The sequence below is a fragment of the Amphiprion ocellaris genome, chromosome 21 (assembly GCF_022539595.1).
Source record: "Amphiprion ocellaris isolate individual 3 ecotype Okinawa chromosome 21, ASM2253959v1, whole genome shotgun sequence".
NCBI classification, from domain to species: Eukaryota; Metazoa; Chordata; class Actinopteri; family Pomacentridae; genus Amphiprion; species Amphiprion ocellaris.
In genome coordinates, this window is record NC_072786.1 from 12,083,433 (window position 1) to 12,092,835 (window position 9,403).

Below are 9,403 nucleotides of genomic sequence, written 5' to 3' on the forward strand. Positions count from 1 at the left end.
CTCACACCTTTTATTTGTCGTTTGGTTGCGCCAGTACTAATTGATAGCATCATTTAAGCAAAGTTAGAGCAACATCTTGTAGGACAGGTGGTGTAGAGGTAAGTTTTTTGCCTCCCCGGTACCTTAGTACCTTTATTATCTTCACTTCCTTAATACTTTTGTGTACCATCATTTACGAAAACTAACAGTTACACCCAGTAGGAAGGATAGTGCAGTGGTAAGTTATCTGCCTCTCATCCAGGAGGTCCTTGGTTGGAATCCAGCTCAAGGCTCTTTTTACACTTTGGCTGCATGACAACCTCTTGCAACCATCATTACAACAAACTCCACCAGGGACCTTGTGTGACAGATAGCTCACACAGAGGGTGTATGTCTGTCATGTGGATGGTCACGGTTCGAATCCCCGCTGGGAACCTTGTTGAGGATGATAGTGGAGTGGAGTGGAGTGTCACTGGACTGGACTGGAGCCTGGAAAAAGGGAAAACAAGGAGATTTACCTATAAGCAAGGCACGAAGGCACGAAGGCACGAAGGCACGAAGGCACGAAGGCACGAAGGCACGAAGGCACGAAGGCACGAAGGCACGAAGGCACGAAGGCACGAAGGCACGAAGGCACGAAGGCACGAAGGCACGAAGGCACGAAGGCACGAAGGCACGAAGGCACGAAGGCACGAAGGCACGAAGGCACGAAGGCACGAAGGCACGAAGGCACGAAGGCACGAAGGCACGAAGGCACGAAGGCACGAAGGCACGAAGGCACGAAGGCACGAAGGCACGAAGGCACGAAGGCACGAAGGCACGAAGGCACGAAGGCACCTTTCCTCCACCTGTCTTTCAAGAAGATTTTTGGCAAATTTTGGCCAAATGTAAAAAAAAAAGCTTGAGCAGGGTGGGGGATCGAACCTGCACTCTCCAGGTTCCAAACCACCACCACTACCTCTGGACTACCAGTCCTACATACCCAAATACAGGCTTTTCTTCTATTCGTCAAGGCGGTGACATCAACACTGAAAGAAAAAAAAACAATCTACAAAATCAAAAAAAGAAGATAATCTACCTACAACTTTTAAAGAACACGCTAAAAAACACAATACTAAAAAGTCACACTCTTCTCATCACTCATTTTTACATTTTAACACAATTTCAAAGCCACACAAATCACATTCTTCATGTCAAATCACTTCTCTTCACTACAAATGGGAGAGAACAGCAAACAAATAAAATACAACTTATGGCTTAAATATCTTCAAAATCTCTTTGCTATTCCTCTACATTCAAATTCCTCAACACCACTCAACAATCACCTGCAGGATCTCTTACTTCTTTCTTAGCTCTGACAAAACATCTTCAAGACTCTGAGAAGACAACTCATTTTCAACACATTTGCTGCTTCGTCTAAGTGTCCACACACATCTCCAGTCATCCACAGGCCTCACCACTGATCAGCTGCACAAACTTACATGTTAAACTTCTCCAAAGATAAAATACAGGCCCTTCTGTCTGATCACAACTTTTACTGGTGGCTCATATTTCAAGTTCATTTCCTTGCAAAGTCTTTATTTTGGATTAAAGTGGGATCTGTGACCAGGCAGATCACTTGTTTATTCTTAGCATTTGGATTTCACTGACATTCCTGTCATGTAGAAAAATAGAAATATCTTTGCATTGATTCAGCTAAACTAACTGCAGACACTGAGAGGCGTAAAGTTCAACAAATGCTGTTTTTATTTACTTCACTGGTGACATCAGTAGATGCTTGCAGTGAAACCACCACTGCAAATATTTATGCATTTAAGTATTACAACTGAAAACTCCCTACAAACGTCCACTTCTAACACCACAAACATTGTCCAGAGGAAATGATATTAGCTGAACATAAAAACATGTAAAACAGCTCTGATGCTTTCATCCTGAGCTCCACTCAAACATTTCACTGTGCAGCAGCTCAGCAGTTTGTTTAAGAAAAGCATTTAGGTTCAATCTGTGAAGCCCAAAACCCACCAGCTTTGAAAAATGACACCATTTACCAGAGTCACAAACTGTAAAAACAGAAGGAATTGTTGGATTTTCTATGTGAATGTGTCGCCTCTCTAGTTAACTCACCCGGTTACGTCTCCATCCTGACGCTGCTCTGCTGGACCGGAGCTTCTGGACCAGCCGGGTGGACCTTCCTTCACAGATCTTCCCGGTGGGAGTGATTCTGAGTCGGCCTTGGTTGACTGCAAACTCCTTAAAATGGACACATGAGAGGAAATCGTGGACAAATCGATACAACAGCTTGTTCGGTTTGTCCTGTTCTTAAATGGGTAGAAAACTGCTGAGAGCTCTCAGTTCAATTCAATTTTCAATTCAATTTTATTTATATAGCGCCAATTACAGTCAAATTGTCTCGAGACGCTTTACAGAACCCATATGCCTGACCCCCAGAGCAAGCCAAAAGGCGACAGTGGCAAGGAAAACACCCTTTTAACAGGGAAAAAAACCTCGAGCAGAACCCGGCTCTAATGTGGGGGGAACCATCTGCCTGCTGGCCGGGCGGGTTGAGAGGGACAGAAGAGGTAGAAAGGTAGAGATAGAGGGGTAGAGGTAGAGATAGAGGGGTAGAGATAGAGAGGTGGGGGGGTGGGACACAAGGACCATAAAACACAGCCACACATCTGAAGCATCCAGCATCCAGCTCTGGGACCAGGGACACTCGGAGAAAGGACACAGAAAGAAACAGAGTGAATGTAATGCAATAATGGTATATGTAGTAAATACATAGGTAGTTAGAGAAGGGCTCAGTGCATCAAGAGAGGTTCCCCAGCAGTCTAGGCCTATAGCAGCATAACTAGGGGCAGAACTAAGGGACGTCAAGAGGGGAAGTCAGTTGTGCAAATGAAAACACAAGCATACCCCGTCAGGGTCCCCCAGTCAGCCCTAACTATAAGCTTTGTCGAAAAGGAAGGTTTTAAGCCTGGTCTTAAAAATAGAGAGGGTGTCCGCCTCCCGAACCCAAACTGGGAGCTGGTTCCACAGGAGAGGCGCCTGATAACTGAAGGCTCTGCCTCCCATTCTACTTTTAGAGATTCTAGGAACAACAAGTAAGCCTGCAGTCTGAGAGCGAAGAGTTCTGCTAGGATAATATGGTACTATCAGGTCTTTAAGATATGATGGAGATTGGTTGTTAAGAGCTTTATATGTCAGAAGAAGGATTTTGAATTCTATTCTAGATTTAACAGGAAGCCAATGAAGAGAATCCAATATAGGAGAAATATGATCTCTCTTGCTAACTCCCGTCAGTACTCTGGCTGCAGCATTTTGGATCAGCTGTAGATGTTTCAGAGAGCTATTGGGACAACCTGATAATAAGGAATTACAGTAGTCAAGCCTAGAAGTAACAAATGCATGGACTAGTTTTTCTGCATCACTCTGAGACAGGATGTTCCTGATTTTCACAATATTTCTCAGGTGGAAAAAGGAAGTCCTACAGATTTGTTTTATGTGCGAGTTAAAGGACATGTCCTGGTCAAAGATAACACCGAGGTTCCTCACAGTAGTACTGGAGGCCAATGTAATGCCATCCAGAGTAGCTATATGCTTTGAAAGCAATTCTCTAAGATGTTTGGGGCCAAATACAATGACTTCAGTCTTGTCTGAATTTAGTAGTAAGAAATTATAGGTCATCCAGGTCTTTATGTCCTTAAGACAATCTTGCAGTCTAGCTAGCTGATTAGTTTCATTTGGCTTCATAGATAAATACAATTGAGTGTCGTCAGCATAACAATGGAAATTAATACAGTGCTTCCTAATAATGTTGCCTAAGGGAAGCATGTATAATGTGAACAGTATTGGTCCTAAGACAGAACCCTGAGGAACTCCATGATTAACCCTAGTATGCTCAGAAGAGTCATTGTTGACATGCACAAACTGGAACCTGTCTGATAAGTAGGATTTAAACCAGTCCAGTGCTGTCCCTTTAATGCCAATAGAATGTTCTAGTCGCTGTAATAAAAGTTTGTGGTCGATTGTATCGAATGCTGCACTAAGGTCCAATAAAATAAGTATAGAGACCAGTCCATTATCTGACGCTATGAGAAGGTCATTAGTAACTTTCACCAGAGCTGTTTCTGTGCTATGATGCACTCTGAAGCCTGACTGAAACTCTTCAAACAAGCTATTCCTTTGTAAATGTTCACATAATTGATTTGCAACTGTTCTTTCCAGAATTTTGGAGAGAAATGGGAGGTTGGAAACTGGTCTATAGTTGGCTAAAACATCTGGATCTAGAGTGGGCTTTTTAAGTAAAGGTTTGATTACAGCAACCTTAAAAGCCTGTGGTACATAACCTGTTACTAGAGAGAGATTAATCAGATCTAACATTGAGGAATCAGCTCTGACAGAGTGTTGCTCTGACTCCATGTGTGACTGAGGCTGGAGTGAACAGAGCTGCTGCTGCTCAGATGCAGCTTCTTATTAGCACAACAACAGACGCTGCGTTCACTACGTCTGTGGGTGTGGAGCTGATAAAGAGGATCTTCACCACTGACCTGAGCTGCTGCCACACGGTGAGACGTCCAACAGAGTCACTGAGCAGCTGATGATGAAGAAGATGAAGGCTTCAGGAGGAGGTGGAGGAGGAGAAGCTGCAGGGCCACATGAGACACTGAAGAGACAAACCAGAAATGATTCACACACTAGACATGAAGAAAAGAAAACATCAGAGAGTGTAAAATACAAGAATGAGTCCTGAACATCACAGGCGTAACCCGTAGAGCTACATGAGCACACATGTTCTGGTCTTGAAAACGTGTATTAATCCAATAGAAAGTCTAGGGGTAGGGTTAGGGTTGGAGAGGAAGGTCCTTACAGTTGTAATGAAAAAAATAGGGTAATTAATATTACACATAAATATTTTTAATGTTAATACTAAGCAGCCGAATATTCTGAGAAATTAATCCGTGGTTTTTCCTTCAGCCGTTGTAGATCTAGATAACCTAAAGGTACAGTGCAACCACAACGGCTGAAGGAAAAACCCCAACTTTATTCTAAGAATTTTTTGGCTAGTGTGACTTAATATTAAATTATGAAAAAATGTGTAATTTTATATCCATGTTTTTGGTACATTGCTACTGTCAGGACCTTCCTCTCCAACCCTAACCCTACCCCTAGACTTTCTATTGGATTGATACACCTTTGCTGACAGCCAACATGTGTGATCATATAGCTCTGCGGGTTAAGCCACTGACGCATGTAGTTGGTCCTCAATGCTGAGGCCCTGGTTTGATTCCTGCTCGCAACCCTGTGCTATATTAGTTGTTCTCATTCTTATTTCTACCCCATTGTCTGGCTGTCTCTCACTACGCCTATCCATCAATTAACTGCAAAAGACTACAACACTTATTTACAAATTTCCTGTTTATTTATTAAATACAATTCTTTAATTTCTTACATCTTTTTTCCCCCCATACTTTATAAAAGTTTAATTGTCTTAACTTTTTCCCATTTATTTAATTGCTTCTTTTTTATGTATTTTCTTTCTTTAATCTTCTTCTTCTTTCTAGAATTTAACACCAACCTTCAATTTTGGGTCATTTTTAGACATTTTGAAAAGCTATCAACTCAAACAGGGTAACACCGACAGATATGAAATTCAGCCAGGATGTACTCCAGGCATGGGTGATCAAAAGTTATCAAAATGCTCACCTTAAGTCTGAGGGCGTGGCCATGGCAGGCTCCCAAACTTTGATGCTTTGACATGACACATCAACTGCTGTGTAACTGCCCTAAACATACTCTAATCTGCCTCAACTTTACATGTATGATCAGAGTCCCGCCCTGATGACATTCACATGCTGAAATACAGCCACAGTCATAACGCCACCTGGTGGATAGAAGGAAAAGCTCTATAACTAGCCTGGACATGGTCCGATCTGCCTGAAATGTTATATGTGTCATCAGAGTGCGGACGTGATCACATCCATAGGCCAATATACACTCTCGGTCGCAGCGCCACCTGGTGGACGTGCGTGGATTCGACGACGAGCATGGATGCGAGGACCCGTCCAACGCTGCTTGCAGCTTTAATTATTATTATTATTATTATTATTATTATAACAAATGTTATTATTACAACAATCACATTATTGGTGCATACATTTTGTTGATTACTATTTCATTTTATACATAATTTCAGAGTTTTAACATACGAAAATATAGATTACTATTATAATATCTATAATACTATTTTTACTATTTGAACAACAACAACAACAACAACAACAACAACAATAATAATAATATGGCATATATCCTTCATTAAATATTAAAAAGCCCACAGTACACATGATGTGATCTAAAATTAAGACTAGAAAATGTATTTTAGTTACGGAAACTGGTTACTTTTCCTTATTTTATGGTATTGTTTTGATGTACAGCCTGCCAAAATCTAACCATTGTTTTACAGATGTTTTTTGTTGTGGTTGTTGTTTTACAGTGTATTTCAGGTTATTGGTAAAATTCAGTAAAACCTGCAAGATTTAGAATTTCCATCACATCATCACCTCAGGACACTTAAGTATAGAAAAATGTTGCAGCTGAAGACACAGTGGGGTTTTTTTTAGCTGAAAATTTGACAAAGTTTGAAATGCGCATAGTCTGAAATCAATGTTTTTATACATTTTACAATAAAAATAAGAAAATAATAGGTCATGAGATTATATTGTTCTTCCAAATAACCACACTGGATAATGAGGATTAGAAATGTGGCAGCTACAAGTTCATTTACACAAAAAGCTCCGATTGCAAATATGAGGATCAAACTACCCACTGGGTCATTTCAGCTGCTACATTCTGAGTTTCTGTTTCATTTTAAGAATCTGAATGTTTCCCCATACAGCTATCTTCATTAACCAAGCATGCATGAGTCAGACCCCGATAGATAATGAAGCACATCCTGGCACCACAATTAGCTGCTGGAGACGCTAATAAGGCAACATTTTTCATTGCATGAAATTATTCCTGCTCCAAGCCTGTCACTGTTTCTCCGGAAAGCCAACTGCTTAGCATTTTTGGATTGAACTCATTAATAAGGTCATTGGGGCTGTTTGTCAAACCGGGAAAGGTTGGCCTCCCCATCTCATTTTCTACATAAAAGCCTCTGTTATGTCTGCTCCTGGTTATTGTTGTTGAGCTGACCTTTGCCTCAGCACAAGGACTGTTGTGCGATACGAGCTATTGCTAGTTGGAGCCGACAGACGGTATTGAACCAGACCGTCAGGGCTGACAAGAATTTATTGGCAATTTGGACAAAATTAAGAGGTTTTAAGGATATTTGTAGGAAGAAGTTGCGGTCTTAAAGACAACTCTCTGTCTTAGCTACCCCAGCTGTGCTTTCTAGGAAATATTTTGCAAAAAGAATAGTAGTTCCTTTCCAGCAAAGTCTCCTCATCAACTTTAGTTAATGTAAATTATTCTGAAGAATTTTGACAAAAATAAACACCAATACAAGGAAAAGTCATGACAAGTGCAACAGTCTTAACAGTTAACCAAGGTAGCACAAGTCATTCTTTTGTCCCATTTATTGTTGTCCTTGCATATTGGTATTACAAATTACATCGAGCATGGTTGCTACGATATATAACTTTCAGTTGGAAATGATTGTCGAAAATTGTCTTTGCTGTGTTTAAACGGCAAGTTGCTCCCTCTTTTTAAGGGACAGTTGAGGAGACAAGCTAAAAGGATTGCCAAAAAAGTTTAAACTGACAACTTGTCATTTGTATGAAAAAGATGGAGGGAACCACAAAACCACTGGTTTGTAATCTTAAATGTGGCTGTTACCATGTTGTGTTGTTTTATGGAGCCAAAGGTGACAACCAAATGGTGAATCTGACTGAGATTATTCAATTAATTCCCTTAAAGTGGATAGTTTTAACCAGTAGCTTTCTTCTGGTTGGAAATTACATAAACAAAACAAACTCTGTACACCAAAGTACAATGATGATTTAGTTTTTTAGCCAAACCTTTCAATAACCCTTTAACATTTGCCCACTTTGATTAAAGAAAACCCACTCAAGTTCTTCAGAGGCCTTTATCTGGATCTCACTGGTCCCTCAGGAGTCTCCGCCTAAAGCAAACAGTTCCTAACGCAGTCTGAGTGTAATAAGAATTAGATTTAAGGGGTTAAATTACAGCCATAATATATTTTCTTCAAATAAATCTGCTCTGATGCCTGCAGCCTTGTGAGTCATCACCTCGCATAGACACAAACATAAGCAGAAGCCGTAATGTCTTTATCTGTGGGAGTTTTCTGTCTTCCTCACTTCTTATTTTCAAGGATCCTTCATTAGCCCCAAATAAGTTTCCTCCATCACAACCAGCTCGTGAGTACAAGAAAATTTGTTTTTTGTCTCTGTTCCAATGATGGAGGATACAGTAAAGTTTCTTCCTTGTTCTCTAGTGAAGCAAAAAAGGAAATTCAACAGAATATTTTAGAATGAAAGTGTGTAATCTCGCTGGTTTGGAGCAGAGCCATAGCCTTGGTCGTAGCGCCATAATGCTGTGGCATGTTTTGTAAATGCAAAATTATTTTATTCCATCTTTTCCACAGAATTTTACATATTAAAAAAATAAACTATTTAAATACATACATATCTAAAGACTGAGTCTGCATCCTAATGGCTCAACCATTAGCAGGAAGGTGGAGATCCTCTTGTTTGACGACTGTCAACATCTTTAATCCTTGTAATGAATGGCGAACTTGTCCAGCTCTGTCAACACAGTGAAATGTTGGGAAATCCTCTTGGTTCTAATCAGTCACTCAGTGATAGGTGGGTTTTCTCTTTGTCAAATACATTTGAGAGCAAAAAAGGTTTTTGTTGTTGCTGAAGAGCTCTTAGATACAGAAAGAAAAGTATGTGTTGTTCACTACAACCTGACGTCTTCTCTGTTAAAATAAGCAATAAGAATTGCTCAAATTTGCCCCAAAACTTCACATTAAGTTTTCTAGTAATTAGCTTCTAGTTTTCTAGTAGGAATCTTACAGTTGCTATTTTTTGCAGATGATGTGATTCTGTTGGATTCATCAGGCAGCAGCCTTTGAACCAGCACTAGCCAGTCTAATCTGAAATCATGTTTTCTATAAAATATCTACAGTTCAAAACTAGGATTTGTCATAAAATTTACTTTGTCAGTTTTCCAGATTTTTGTACTGGTAATTTGCACATAAAAACACAAAAAGTAAAATTTTGTTGCATTGTATACTGAAAAAGAATCAGAATTAATGGAGAGCATGAAAAAGTATTTACCTGAATGGTCCTCTATCCTTGTAAGTCTTCCCATCAATCTGCACTCAATGACTCATAACGATAAATTACAACAAGTTTTTAGAATTATTTCAAAAATGTGTTACTTTCTTTCTTTCTTT

General features: G+C 40.0%; 1 long non-coding RNA gene across 1 annotated transcript; it reads right to left on the reverse strand.

The window, feature by feature from the left end:
• Positions 1–876: 876 nt before the first annotated feature.
• LOC129347918 (uncharacterized) lies at positions 877–4,965 on the reverse strand. The gene is made up of 3 exons (XR_008600260.1): positions 4,530–4,965; positions 2,104–2,229; positions 877–1,007 (listed from the first exon to the last, which is right to left on the reverse strand). It is a non-coding gene; the product is annotated as an uncharacterized LOC129347918 (long non-coding RNA).
• Between the last annotated feature and the right edge of the window lie 4,438 nt (positions 4,966–9,403).